This window comes from Neophocaena asiaeorientalis, unplaced genomic scaffold, assembly GCF_003031525.2.
Source record: "Neophocaena asiaeorientalis asiaeorientalis breed wild unplaced genomic scaffold, Neophocaena_asiaeorientalis_V1.1 scaffold671, whole genome shotgun sequence".
Classification (NCBI taxonomy): domain Eukaryota; kingdom Metazoa; phylum Chordata; class Mammalia; order Artiodactyla; family Phocoenidae; genus Neophocaena; species Neophocaena asiaeorientalis.
In genome coordinates, this window is record NW_020175533.1 from 651,626 (window position 1) to 666,510 (window position 14,885).

The window sequence follows — 14,885 nt, forward strand, 5'->3', positions numbered from 1 at the left end:
TATGAGAATTGCTACACCAGCTTTCTTTTGATTTCCATTTGTATGGACTATCTTTTTCCATCCCTTCACTTTCAGGCTGTATGTGTCCCTAGGTCTGAAGTGGGTCTCTTGTAGATAGCATATGTACGGGTCTTGTTTTTGTATCCATTCAGCCAGTCTATGTCTTTTGGTGGGAGCATTTATTCCATTTACATTTAAGGTAATTATTGATATGTATGTTCCTATTACCATTTTCTTAATTGTTTTGGGTTTGTTTTTGTAGGTTTTTTTCCTTCTCTTGTGTTTCCTGCCTAGAGAAGGTCCTGAGCTTTTCTTGTAAAGCTGGTTTGGTGGTGCTGAGTTCTCTTAACTTTTGCTTATCTGTAAAGGTTTTAATTTCTCCATCGAATCTGAATGAGATCCTTGCTGGGTAGAGTAATCTTGGTTGTAGGTTTTTCCCTTTCATCACTTTAAATATGTCCTGCACTCCCTTCTGGCTTGCAGAGTTTCTGCTGAAAAATCAGCTGTCAACCTTATGGGGATTCCCTTGTATGTTATTTATTGCTTTTTCCTTGCTGTTTTTAATATTTTTTCTTTGTATTTAATATTTGATAGTTTGATTAATATGTGTCTTGGCGTGTTTCTCTTTGGGTTTTTCCTGTATGGTACTCTCTGTGCTCCCTGGACTTGATTGACTATTACCTTTCCCATGTTAGGGAAGTTTTCGACTATAATCTCTTCAAATATTTTGTCAGACCCTTTCTTTTGTCTTCTTCTTCTGGGACCACTATAATTCGAATGGTGGTGTGTTTAATGTTGTCCCAGAGGTCTCTGAGACTGTCCTCAATTCTTTTCATTCTTTTTTCTTTATTCTGCTCCCTGGCACCAGTTTATCTTCCAGCTCACTTATCTGTGCTTCTGCCTCAGTTATTCTGTTATTGAATCCTTCTAGAGTATTTTTAATTTCAGTAATTGTGTTGTTCATCACTGTTTGTTTGCTCTTTAGTTCTTCTAGATCCTTGTTAAATGTTTCTTGAATTTTCTCCATTCTGTTTCCAAGATTTTGGATCATCTTTACTATCATTACTCTGAATTCTTTTTCAGGTAGTTTGCCTATTTTGTCTTCATTTACTTGGTCTTGTAGGTTTTTACCTTGCTCCTTCATCTGTAACATATTTTTTTGTCATTTCATTTTTGTTTTGTTTTTTTTGATGGGTGATGCTGTATTCCTGTCTTACTGGTTGTTTGGCCTGAGGTGTCCAGCACTGGAGTTTGCAGGCAGTTAGATAGAGCTGGGTCCTGGTGCTGATATGAGGACCTCAGGGAGGCCTCACTCCAACTGATATTCTGTGGGGTCTGAAGTTCTCTGTTAGTCCAGCAGTTTGGACTTGGAGCTCCCACCACAGAAGCATGGGCCTGACCTCCGGCCTGGGAACCAAGATCCTGCAAGCTTCATGGCATGGTTAAAAAAAAAGGACGAAAGAAAGAAAAAAAGGAGCAGTACAATATCAAAGAATAAAAAATACAATAAAATTAGAAAGATAAAGAATATATTAGGAAAAATAAAACTATAATTGAAACAACTGCAACCAGGTAAAATAAAACCACAGCAGAAAAAAGGAAAAAAAAAAAGTATGTGGGGGGCAACACACCAAAAGGAGAGATCACTAACAAAGTATAAAGAATAAAATAAAATTAGAAAAGTAAAAGATTTATTAGGAAAAATAAAAATATAAAAGAATCAACAAGGTAAAACAGAATCCCAATCTAAAAGAGGAAAAAAAAGCCTTGGGTGTGGAGGTGGAGTTTAGGTGGGGGGTGGAACTTAGGCAGAGGCGGGGTTTAGGGTGTGGTGGGACCTAGGCAGGTGGCGGGTTAAGTTTGAGCATGGCACGGGGCCTCTGCTTCGGACCTGCATGGAAGGGGAGAGGCAGCACATGGAAAGAAGGGCCTCTGGAGTGTGGGGTTCCAGAGTTTGGATGTAGGGCCCTGAGTGAGGGTGTGTGGGTAGGGCTTAAGCCCAGCTTGTGGGAGGGGGTCTCTGAGTGTAGAGGTGGGGCCCTGGGTGGGGGTGTAGGGGTGGGGCTTGTGCTCTGCGCAGCAGGAAGGAGGCTCCAAGGGCAGAGGATTAGGCCTGGGATCCCAACAGCCTTCCCGGTGCCTAAGTGGACAGGTGAAGCACTCACCTCATTCCCTTCTGTTCCTTCACGCTCCCCCCCACCGTCTCCTCCAGGGTGTACCCCATCCCCGCTGGACCCGGAACCGTGGGTAGGTCCCACTGGGTGTAGGAACTCCTTCCCTTCCCCAGCCACCACTCAGCGGTGCCGTCCCGGAGGTCCGGCCTTTACTTTTGCTCCCCTTTCCCTCCCTCCCACTCCCCCAGGACCCGTGTAGCTGGCAGGGGCCTAGGTGGGCCGAGGATCAGGCCCGGGATCGCAACAGGTTCCTGGGGGTCCAACTGTCTTGCCTTCTTTTGGATTATGAAAACATTTTTAATTATTCCATTTTTCTTCTTTATTCATGTTTTAGTTACACATTCTTACAATAGTTCTTTTAGTGGTTACCCTAGAGATTACAATATGCCTTCTTGATGTATTACAGTCTACCTTAAGTAAGTACTTTTGATTTTACCACTTCCTAAATAAGGCAAGAAACTTTGCAACAGTTAAACTGCATTTATCACCCTCCCACAGTTTGAGCTATTGTTACCATTGTATTGTATTTTAGTTCTACAAATGGGGTTATTATTGTTTTGATGTAAACAGTCAACATTCTTGTACATTTAACCACACATTTACCCTTTCCAGTGCTATTCCACGCTAACATCTGATATCATTTTCCTTTAGCCTGAAGAACTTCATGGTGTTTCTTTTGGTTTACAGCTGCTGGCATTAAATTCTCTCATGTTTTGTTTGTCTGGAAACATCTATACTTAACCTTCATTTTAATTTTTACATCTGTATTGTGGCATAATTTACATGTAATAAAATTCACCTACATTTTAGATGTACAGTTTGATGCATTTTGGTAAATTGCATGCATACTGTACAGTCATGCAGCCAGCCCCCCACAATCCAGTTTCAGTACACTTCTTTCACTCACCGAAAGCTCCCTTCTGCCCTTTTGCAGTACATCCTTTCCCCCAGGGAACCACTGATGTGCTTCAGGTTATTATAGTTTTGCCTTTTCTAGAATTTCATACAAATGGAATCATATAGTATGTTATGACTTTTGCGACTAGGTTCTTTCATTTAGCATGATGCTTTTGAGATTCATCCATGCTGTTATGTGTATCAGTAGTTCATTCCTCTTAGTTGCTGAGTAATATTCTATTGCATAGATATACTATATAGTTTGATTACCCGTTCACTAGATGATGAACATTTGTATTATTACCATTTGTGGTTATTATGAATGCTTATGCTATATTCAAATACAAGTCTTGTGAGGACATATTTTTATTTTTCTTAGGTAAATATCTAGGAATGAAATCGCTGGACCACATGGTACGTATATGTTTAACTTTAAAAAAAACTGCCAAACTGATTTTCCAAGTGGCTGTACCACTTTGCATTCCTGCTTATAACGTATGAGGATTCCAGTTTCTCCATATTCACCAAGGCTTCACATTATCAGTCTTTTTAATTTCAGCTATCCTACTGGGTAAACTGTAGTTTTAATCTGCATTTTTCTAATGACTACAATTTGGGGCATCTTTTCTTGGGCTTGTGGGCCAACAATATAGCTTCTTTGGTAAAATGTTTGCTCAAATCTTTTGTCCAATTTGTTTTTGTTGAGTCTTGAGAGTTATTTATATATTCTGAATACAAGTCCTTTATCAGATATTTTGTTTTGCAAATATTTTCTTTCTACCTGTGGTTCACCTATTCATTTTCTTAATGCTGTGTTTTGATATTAGTATGGTGGATTATACTGAATAATTTTGAAATATTGAACTAACATTGCATTGCCAGGATAAACTTCCTTGATTGTGGTGTATTATTCTTTTTATATATTACTGGATTCAATTTGCTAATATCTTGTTGGAATATTTGTGTTTCTGTTTATATGGTATATTAGTCTCAGTTTTCTTTCCTAGTACTATCTTTGTCTGGTTTTGGTATCAGGGTAAAGCTGCCTTTATAGAGTAAGTTGGGAACTGTTCCCTCATCTTATATTTTCTGGAAGAAACTGTAGAAATAATGTTATTCTTTAAACATTTGCCAAATTCACCAGTGGAACCATGTGGGTTTAGAGCTTTCTTTTTTGAAAGATTTTAAACCATGAATTCAATCTCTTTAATATCTATTTAATCTTTAGTACATCTCACAGTTTGTAATTTTCAAGAAATCAGTCAATTTAATTGAAGTTGTTGAATTTTTGCGTGTAGAGTTGTTCTTCATAGTATTCCCTTAATATTCTTTTGATGTCTATAGGGTCTGTAGTCATATTCCTCTTTCATTCCTGATATTGGCAATCCCTGCCTACTGCCACCCTCCCATATTCCCCTCATGCTCTCTCTCTTTCTCTCTGTCTGGCTAAAGATTTATCAAGTTTTATTGAGTTTTTTGTTTCACTGATATTTATCTATTGGTTTTCTGTTTTCAATTTCATTGATTTTTGCCCTTATCTTTATTTTTTCCATTCTTCTGCTGTTTGGGGTTGATTTAGCTCATCTTTTTAAAAGCTTCTCAAGGTGGAAGTTTAGATTGTTGATTTGAGAACTTTCTTCTTTGCCAATATAAGCATTTAATGCTATAAATCTCTCTCTAAGCAATGCTTTAATTGCATCCACAAATTTTGATGTGTTGTATTTTCATTTTTGTTCAGTTCTAGATATTTTCTAATTTTTGCTTTAGAAAAGTATTTTAAATAATTCAAGAGGAGAAGAATACTCTCATATTTAACTATGTATTTGTTATTTTTGTTGCTCTCTCTTCATTTCTGATATCCCAAGTTTCCTTCCTCTGGGAGGAAGTCTGAAGGACTTCCTTTAGCAATTATTTTTGGGCAGGTCTGCTGGCTCTTAGTTTTCCTTCATTGAGAATGTCTTTATTTCACCTTCCTTCTGGAAAGTATTTTTGCTGGATATAGAATTCTGGCTTGACAGTGTTTTTTCTTTCTTCACTTTAGGAATGTTGTTTCACTTCCTTCTGTCCTCCATAGTATCTAATAAGAATTCCAAGTTCTTATTAGAACAAGTTTAAGTTCAGTTCTTAAACTTGTATGCTGTTTGGAGTCAGCATGGGCATGGGCATATGCACTTGGAAGTGGGCCCAAGAATTCATAAGCAACTTTATGGGGTTGCTTTCCCAATCTCCTCCCTGTGGCAATCTCTTCAGTACTTTCTGGTTACCTGGAATTCTCCAACCAGAAAGTTGGAGCTTTTTATTGACTCTGTTGCACAGTTTTTGCAATTACACTGATGTCCAGGATCAACCAGCAGGAGGGCAGAGAGAAAACAAAAAGCAACAGGGGTCTGTCCCACACAGATGATCACAGCTCCTCTGATCAGAGACAAAGGTTCCCCTCCCTCAGCATTTTAGAATCCTGCAGGTCCAACCGTCACTACAGATGCTGCCACTGCCACTGCCACCATGGGATTTCTTAGGGGCTGGCGTGTGAGAGAATGGAGAGAAGAAAAAAGGCGGGTTTCCCCCACCCTCTCAGAGCATGAGGAGACTCTTCTCTGTTCTTTGAGCCAGAGCTAGAGGGATTCTCCTGGAGCTCCCTCTGTGCAGATGCCCACATTCAGGTTTTATGCTGCTTATTGGAGCAAAAAGATGACAAACTCACTACCATTTTGATGGTACTTCAAATTCTAGTCCTCTTCCCCAATCACCAACTACTATTTAATTTTCAGAGTCCTCAAAAATCTGCTCTATATATTATGTCCAGGTTTTTGTTTTGTTTTATTTTTAGCTGCATCCACTGTGGCATACTCCATTGTACCTGGAATTGGAAAATTCTATCTTGTTTGAACCACTGAATTACCGTTGGGTCCCTGGTTACAGCAGCTAGGCCTATCCTAACTTACTGAGCCAATTCCACCATTCCTTTGTTCTTGCAGTGCAACTACTCTGCAATCCTTTAACCTTGGATCAATCCTAAAATCCATCTAACTGCCCCCTACACCCAGAATGATGAGCTGGGCTGGAGAAAATTCATCCAACCATGTGGGCTGGTGGCCTTTCACTTGTTAAATATCTCTGCCCAGCTCTCTCCTGTTCTTCACAGAAATTACTATTAATGTTTGTCTTGGACCTTTATTGCTATCCTTTCACTCTCTCAGCAGATGTCTTTACCTCCTCTGTCTTAGAGAAAACTAGGTGGCTTCTTACTGCTCACCTATAGATGTGTCTTCCCTTCTGTTTTAAATAGGCATCCCTCTTTCCTGCCTCCTGTTGAAGGAGCTAATGCTTCTTATGCTCTGGATCCTATCTCCTCCTGCCTTCTCAATATTATCCATAAATTATTATCCCTCTTTCTTCCATCTTCCACTTGTCTTCTCCAAGGGCTCCTATACTTCAGCATATAATATGGAAAGTCTTTATCTTATCTCAAATATTGCAAACATCTCCTAATACTCCTTTTGCATTAGTCAGATTAGTTAGATTGAGGTAATCTAACAGTGTTAACAATATTTGGATCTCTGACGCTTAACACACACACAAATTATTTTTTTACTCATGCAAAGTTCAGTGTAGGTGTTCTTGGTTGGGTGGCTCTCCTGGGCACCTCTTCTCTGACTCAGGGATCCAGGTTCCTCCCATCTTGTGACACAACCATCTTCACAATGAGGCCTCCAGGGCTGCTGTGGAAGGGAAGACAGTATGAGGTAGATTCACTTAACCACCTTGGCTCAGAATGCCCTATACACTTTTACTCACATTCCTTTAGCCAGAGCTAGCCACAGGGTTCCACCCGGAAAGATCTAGGAAATGTTGACACTGGTGGAGCAAATGCTTCCCTGCATCATGAATATTCAGTAGTCAGCCAACTATTTCAGCTACATTCTTTACCTCTGGTCTTACCACTTATCCATCCACACAGAATCGTGGTCTTCTTACCACAGATCTGATCATGTCACTTCCACATTTAGCACCCAATTACTGCCGACTGCCAACTGAATGAAATCCAAACCTTTTATCAAGGTATTCAATACCATTTAGGATCTAGCCCTTCCAGCCCTGTCTCCTATAAGGTCTTGTCTTAGGCATTAGTGCCATCAAACTGCTTCTAATTCCCAGTTATTGGGAACAAAGTACAATTACTGTTACTTGCCTCTTTACATTAGCACACATTCTTCCATCTTTCTGAAATGTCCTTCTTTGCTGTATCTAGCAGGAAAATTTCTACCTCTCCTTCAAAACTTGTTATAAGCATCTTCCTCTGTGAACCTTTTGTAGCCTTCTTTTTTTTTTTAATCTTAGTTTGGCCTCGCCGCGGGGCATGTGAGGTCTTAGCTCCCCCCACTCCCATCCCTGACCAGGGATCAGGCCTGCGCCCCTGCAGTGGAAGCGCAGAGTCTTAACCACTGGACCACCAGGGAAGTCCCTGTAGCCCTCTGTTTTAAGTAGAGTTGATCATTTAGTTCCTTTGTGCCACAACTGAGCATCAGCAAACCTCCATGTAGTACCCATTTCACTGAGTTGAACTCGTATTTTTATTTACCTGTCTCGCTTCTTTTAAACTATGAGCTCCTTGAGAACTGGGACCATGACTTACTATCTTAGTATCTCCAGCGCCTAATACAGTGTCTGCCACATGATGGATGTTTAACAAATGTTTCATGTAATGCATAATTAAATGAATGAATAAATGATGTACAATTTAAAATACTTCTTACACTTAAATTTCAGTTTAGTGTTCATTCAATATTTAAAAGTTCTTGGAGAAAGCTATGAACTTGTGCTATATTTACTGTATCTTCTTTTAATGAAGAAGAATGGCTGGCATTAAATTAAAGCCTTACAGATATACACTAACATAAATTCTTGATTTGGTGAGGGAAGCTTCTTCACACTCAATCAAAAAAGTTAATGAAACTAATGCAAAAATGAGCTGAAGCTACAAGGAGGTTACAGTGACTGATTCTTACTGTTGCAGAAATAATACTGAACATTTCAATTCTGGGAAGTCAAAGAGCACGGAGAACACTGATAAGACTGAGAGGATTTGGGTGATTGAGATGAAAAGTGTGAGGAAACAATTATTTCAGCCTGTAATATAATCATGAGAGGTGGGTGGGGCGCAAGCACACTTTCCTGAACTTTTCCCTTCTGAACCATGAAAAAACAACTCAATTATAGTTAATATACATTTTGAATTAACTGTATTTCATTAATAATTCTTCAAAAACCATTGTTCAGGGGCTTCCCTGGTGGCGCAGTGGTTGAGAGTCCGCCTGCCGATGCAGGGGACACGGGTTCGTGCCCCGGTCCGGGAAGATCCCACATGCTGCGGAGCAGCTAGGCCCGTGAGCCATGGCCGCGGAGCCTGCGCGTCCGGGGCCTGTGCTCCACAACAGGAGAGGCCACAACAGTGAGAGGCCCGCATACCGCAAAAAAAACCCAAAAAACAAAAAAAAACATTGTTCATCTATGTTATATATACTATCTCTTAATTACCTAGACTGTTCAGTTAATTAGCTCATCATTCCATCTCTGACCAGTCTATATGAGTGGAGTCACTGTACCTTCGAAAACAATAAATAACAAACAAAACCCCCCAAAACCAAATATCCTGATGCCCATGTTATCTATTCTGAACCGTAATCAGTTATCGCCATAATTCAGGTGGTCTCCAGTTTGATCTGTGCTGAAACTTTGCCACCCGGGGGGGTGGAGGGGAGTCAGTGGGGAGCTGGAGTGAGGCAGGAATATTCTCTATCAAATTGAGTTGAGAATCAGGAGAACTGTCCTAGCTATAGGACTGGTGCAGAGCAGGAAAGGAGGCTGAGACAGTCTCCGTCCTCATTTCTGACATCAGTTTTGGCAGAATATGGAAGCAACAGTGGGAGGTCTCCCTCTCCATGAATTTGGAGATCAGGGACATAAGGTCACCTCCTGAGTTGAACTAGTAGAATTCACAATGGATGTGGTTAGTCACCTGTGGGAGTAAAGCAAGAGACTGTCTGAAATGTGTGGCTCTCAGGAAACTCCAATCAAGAGAGGCAATCCAGATGTAATCAGAGGAAGGCAGGTCCAGAATGTGAATGTCATTTCGTAGAAGATATTTAATCAATTGAATTGTACCATGCCCGGGGGAAGACTGTGTGAAGGTGGGTGAGGGTGTGGGCAGAGGGGAAGTGGTCACCTTGGACTACAGGAAATAAAAACCCAAGGCATCCTAACTCTGCAGTGCACACCCAAGCCCTATGCCAAGGAGAGACCCTGCCTTTTGTGGTTGCTATGGGACAGGAGCGCCTCTTCTTATCTCTCTTCAGTATCCTGTGTTCATTCTGATCCTGGGACTGGCTGCCCTGGGCAGTGGACATAAGTTTTTCAGTCCCTGGGAAGAAATGTCTCCCACTGTAAACTTGTACTATGGCTATGAGTAACCTCATGGATTTGAGTGATTCATGTGACCCTGGATTCTGAAAACTTCTGAAAACCTGATAAGAATAAACACTGGAGTTTGGAAGGTGGTTAGTTCCTCAAGGGAATGCTACCCATGAGACCTCCTGGTAGGCAGCTACAGCCTTCTTCCAGGAATGCACCGACCTCCTCTTCAGTCCTTTTCTGCCTTCCATGGACAGTACCACAGTATACACTTAGGTCAAGGATTCTCAACCCCATCAGATCCAATGACCTATTTTTAAGTGAATGTTTTGTTAGGTCCCATTTATCATTCTGAAAGGAAATTACAAGTTGTAAACCTTCTATACACATTTCTAAAAGTCAATACAATGTCCTAACTATAAAGATAAAGGAAAATTACTGGTAGAAGAGGAATAAGTTATAATTAAATAATATGTACTGGAGTATATTAATATTTAGGGATGACTAGCAGGTAGAATGAAGCAGTTGCTTTGAGATCTGAGTGAACGTGACAGAGACAAATGGAGACAGAGACACGTGTGCGGACAACTCAAATTACAAGAGCAAATTGCTGGTAGCGAAGCACTTTTCTGAAATCGTGACTACTGTTGGTGAAGTCCTGAACAAATACAGTGCAATCTTCTCTTCCTTTAAAAATGCCTAGGAGGTGTTTGCAGAAAAGTCAGTGTATATTAAAATATGCAGAAGTAACTTGTATTTCCAAGTAAAATGGGATTGAGTTTCACAGCCAGATAATTATAAACAGGTTTTTCCACACAAATGTCCAGTGTGACTTTTGAAGGTTGCACAGGACACACCACACTTGTTGGTGTAGTGCCCGTGCTGCACATGATCAAATAGCCAGCATCCTTGGTTCTTCTCCATAAACGTCACTAGTGCCTCTCCTAATAATCGTGACAATCAAAAATGCCCCCTGGAGTTTCCAATATATCTCCTAGGGGGTCGTAACACTCCTATTGAGAGACACTGACTTAAGTGAACAGGAATCAATATGAGGGTCCAATAAGGCAAATGTGCCTTCCTATGGCACAGTCATTCCATGAGCTGGCATCACAGATCACCCCATGGTGGAAAGAAGGGACAAGGGTGGATGAAAGTTGGGTAGAGTACCTAGTGCTAGAGGAAGAAGCAGAAATCCAGGCAGAACAATAAGTCAGAATTTACGAGGGGAAACCGGGATAACAGTTCACTTCTGGGACTTGGGCCAACATACAGAGAAAGGCCAACACAGAGAGAACTGTGGCTCTGGGGCCACAGGGGCACCCAGGCTTATTCTTGGTGCCAGATATCGCAGATCTGGCTGAAAGGGAAGAATTTAGGTCAACGTAGGAGCCCAAAAGTAGTGACTTGGTTCCTAAAATGTGGGTCTGGGAATGTGACATTTCCAAACTCCCTATGCATAGCCTCAGCCAGAAATGACTCAACATCAGGCATGGGCTTAAGTCTTCTCAGATAGTAGCAGCTGAGAAGAAAGCAAAGGCAGGAGAGACCAACAGCCACAGTTTCTCAATGCCACGTGATTGAAGAGGGTATGTCTACACAACTTTTGATTTTTCTTATATTAGAGTATTTTTTGGTCCTCTCTTAAACACATATGAATCAACCCATTCTTCAAACAAAAATATATGTTCAAGAGAACAAGATTTGGGCATTCACAAACCATTTCTCATGCCGCCCCTACGTCATCTATCTGTTGCTTTGCTGTGGGCGGACATGAAACAGCTGCCTGGAACTCAGATTTGGAGTCATTTCCAAAAGTGGGGCCATAAAGGCGTGGACATAAATCGCAGCAACGCTCATACCGAATACCACAGTTTACAAGGGTAAGTACATAACTTTGCCTGGAGCCCAGACCAAGGCCAGCCCTACAACCCATGCTTTGTGACTCAGGAGCAAAACAACATTCACACAAACCAGATATTCCCCCAAAGACCATCTCAACAGATGATGCCTCATCTCCCATGACTGTTCCCAAGGTCCCATCCAAGACCATTACCTAATCTCTGCTCAGGACTCAAATTACCTAATGTTTTTACTTCATTGGATTGAGCAGGCTCCTTTGTGCATATAGTTCCTGGAAAAAAAAAAAACAGATGTTCTCATTTCAGTTACCTCCCTTTCAGAGGTCTTATTACTTCATCTGTCCCACGTTCATTATAGTGGATGGTCATGAAAACAAGTTCAGCTGTATTGGAAGGTATTAGCAAAATTGAGTCTTAAAAAGAAAGAGAGAGAGAAATAAAAGCATTCTGTGCATGAAAGGAATTTTCCAGTTCAGCCTGTAAATCGAGGGAAGAGACTAAATAAATTATCTGCTATTACAAAATATTCAATTATCTGCTATTATAAAATATTCAGCAATATATTATTTTCTTCCAGAAGCTTCAATCCAATCATGGTTAAGGTATTGCTGAATTACATTGCTGTAGTTTGCTGAATTGAGGTCCCAATTCATTGTGCTGACCTCTCACTTGTTCTCTGATACCTTCCATCCCTCCACTCTTTCCCACTCTCTCCTGATGCCTCCTATTTCCGTATATACACCACCCTCCAAGCCTATCTCTGTCCCTAGCTTTTGAGTACGTGCCTGGGTAGATTTGAGGGCCGATTACCTTCTGGTTGTTCCCTCGGTGCCACTGACCAAGGATTTGATTATCTGGTAGTTTAAGATCTGAGATGCCACCAGAAGTAACTCTGGACAAGGCACTCTATGAAAAGGAAGAACATCTGCATGTATGTGCTAATATATTTCTCTGTGCTTTTTCCTATATGAATGTGTCCTTAGGATTTTCTTCCTGTATGTATTTCAATTTAAAAACCTAAATCCAGCATGTATATGTATTGCGGATTCACTTTGCTGTACAGTAGAAACTAACACAATATTGTAAAGCAACTATATTCCAATAAAAATTAAAAAAAATAAAAACCTAAATCCAGATCCACTTCCCTATTCAGAAAGCTTTAACGGTTCCCTACTGCCCACAAAAATCAAGATCCTCTGTGATTTTCCCCCAACACACCTTTTCAACAAATCAATTCCTTTAGCCACAAAGAAAGAAGCTGTATAAAGCAGTGGCTGGATGTATAGCCTTTGGGCTCAAATCCCAGCTCAGTCACTTACAGTTTGTATCCTCAGGTGAGTTACTTAAACCTCTCTACACTTCAGTTTCCTCAACTGTAAAAGTGGCTTAATAATAGAAATAGTTTGAATCGCATGAGAATCAAGAGAATTAATAAATGTTAGTTGCTGAGAACAATGTCTGATACATGATAAGCATCATCTACTATTACGATTATTATTACTCACTACCCTCAATACATTTGTATTTTTCTATTTTTGTACCCTTTCTTACAGTTGCTAATTTCTGAAGTGCTCATCCCTTCTCTCCACTTCCCATCCTTTGAAGTCCTGATCAGATTTTTCCTTTTCCACAGACTTCCCTGGCCTGTGCAGTTCACGGTGTTCTTTTGTGCACCAATACACAAATGATCTATTCCAATAGTGTCGCAAATGGTCATTTGTTGCTTCATGGCACTTCTTGTATTGCTGCCTTATAATATAATCCAAATATAATTTCACCTGGTCTCCCCGAGTTGGCCTGCGAGTCCTTTGAAGGCAAGGACTCAGACCAGTTTTTGTATAGAGCTCAGCACCTGGTAGATTGCCTTCCCAATTATAGCTGAATAAATATCTGTTTGTTTGACTTGATTGATCCGCAGATTGAATCCAAGTTTTCTGGATGCTTTCAGAAGTGGTGGGCTAAAGGGAGTGCAGAAGAGTTGGAACCTTAGTTATTCACTTGCAGAACATTTATGAAGTGTCTGTGCAAGGCTCTCCACTTCCACCTTGCACCTGACAGGGTTTCACACCTACCGCTAGGCGGCACCAGGACTGATTAATGGATGAGATCAGGTGCTGTGTTTGGCCAGAGGGTGCAGGCTTGGTAACCAGAAAGGCTTTTAGAATAGCAATTTGGGGGGATGCAGGGAGACAGAGACAGAGTTCAGAGTCCTGGGTGTAACATCAAGTCTCCTGAAGAGCAGCTGCTTCCGCAAAGAAGTTTTGCACATTCATATCTTCCTTGCTTGGTTGTTCAGAGTTGCCCCTGGCTGGAGACTTCTGGCATCTAAAAGGGCCAGGGTCAGGTAAGCTAGGAGAAGAACTAGCAAGGCATGGTACTCGGTCAAGACTTCCGGGTTCTATTCCAGGTTGTTTCACTAACTTCCTGGGTGGCCTTGGACACTTATATCATCACCATACTCTTAAGTTCCCTCATCCGTCAATGAGGGTGTCGGATGAACATGTAATCTCTAATATTCTATCACCTTAGGAGTCTTCTCATAGTGGAGTCATTGGTAGCTATCAGGGGAGAGACAGAGACCTCCTTCAGCTGGAATTAAGATTCTTCTGGCCAGTGGAGCTCAACTCTGTGAACCCCTAGGGTATGGGATGGTCTTATTTATTGGGAGTGGCCCTGTTTGCAACAGTCTTGGAATCCTTCTCCTTCTCCACCAAATCTGGGAAAGTAAGGACTTGGGATATAGGATAATGAAGAGATGTCAGGGTAATAATGGGGCAAAGGTCTTAAGTTGGGGCCATCCCTGTTTATCACGTCGATTGTCTTCACCTCTAGATTATCACTGAGTGTTCCCTCCTTGTGGTCCTGACAAAAGGACTGAAGTCACAGTCACTGATGAGGGTAGGGGTCTAGGGACATGAAGCAAGACTGCACTGAGGTTAGGTGCCAAGTGTGCACAGGTGGTCGGAGAACCCACACAGGCCCTGGGCTCAGCCCTATTGGTTCATTCCCCAGACCCGCCCATCCCTCCTGCTGGCAGAAGGCACTCTCTCCTTCCAGTCACCCAGATGCCAGTGGCAGCTTTCCTCAGATGCTCTGGCTGCTCCTGCCTCAGCACTCCTTTTCCTCTCAGCTTTAGCTCAGAGCAGACCCTCCCAAAGTAATTCACCTCTACTCCTCAGCTAAGGCAGCCAGTAGGCCTTCTTTACTTACATCAGGCTCCTGAGGCATGAGATCACTGAGGCCATGTCTCTTTGTACCTATGAGCCCATCTTGTGCCTGGAAAATCATGCTGAGGGGAAGGATATTGCTGTTGCCATCAGGGGAAATTGTGCTGTATTCTAGGACTTGGGGAATAGTCTGGCAATCAGATTACTGTCTAGGGCAGAACTAGTACAAGGATAATAGTTCTTTTGGGACAAGTGGTCAAATGTGGAAACATACATCTGTCCCATTTATGTATTTCACATTCTTACTTTGTTTTTCCTCTCCTGGCAATGCAACAGCCCCTGCTAGGTGTTTGGCTCTGTGACACTTGCTGGAG

At 41.5% G+C, this 14,885-nt stretch overlaps 1 long non-coding RNA gene across 1 annotated transcript in view; it reads right to left on the reverse strand.

The window, feature by feature from the left end:
• Positions 1 to 6,644: 6,644 nt before the first annotated feature.
• LOC112416030 (uncharacterized) overlaps positions 6,645 to 14,885 on the reverse strand; it is a 36,992-nt gene continuing 28,751 nt past the window's right edge. The window contains exons 2-3 of the long non-coding RNA XR_003006418.1: positions 11,566 to 11,616; positions 6,645 to 6,793 (exon numbers count right to left, since the gene is read on the reverse strand). This is a non-coding gene — a long non-coding RNA (uncharacterized LOC112416030). The remainder of the gene's footprint in view (positions 6,794 to 11,565; positions 11,617 to 14,885) is intronic.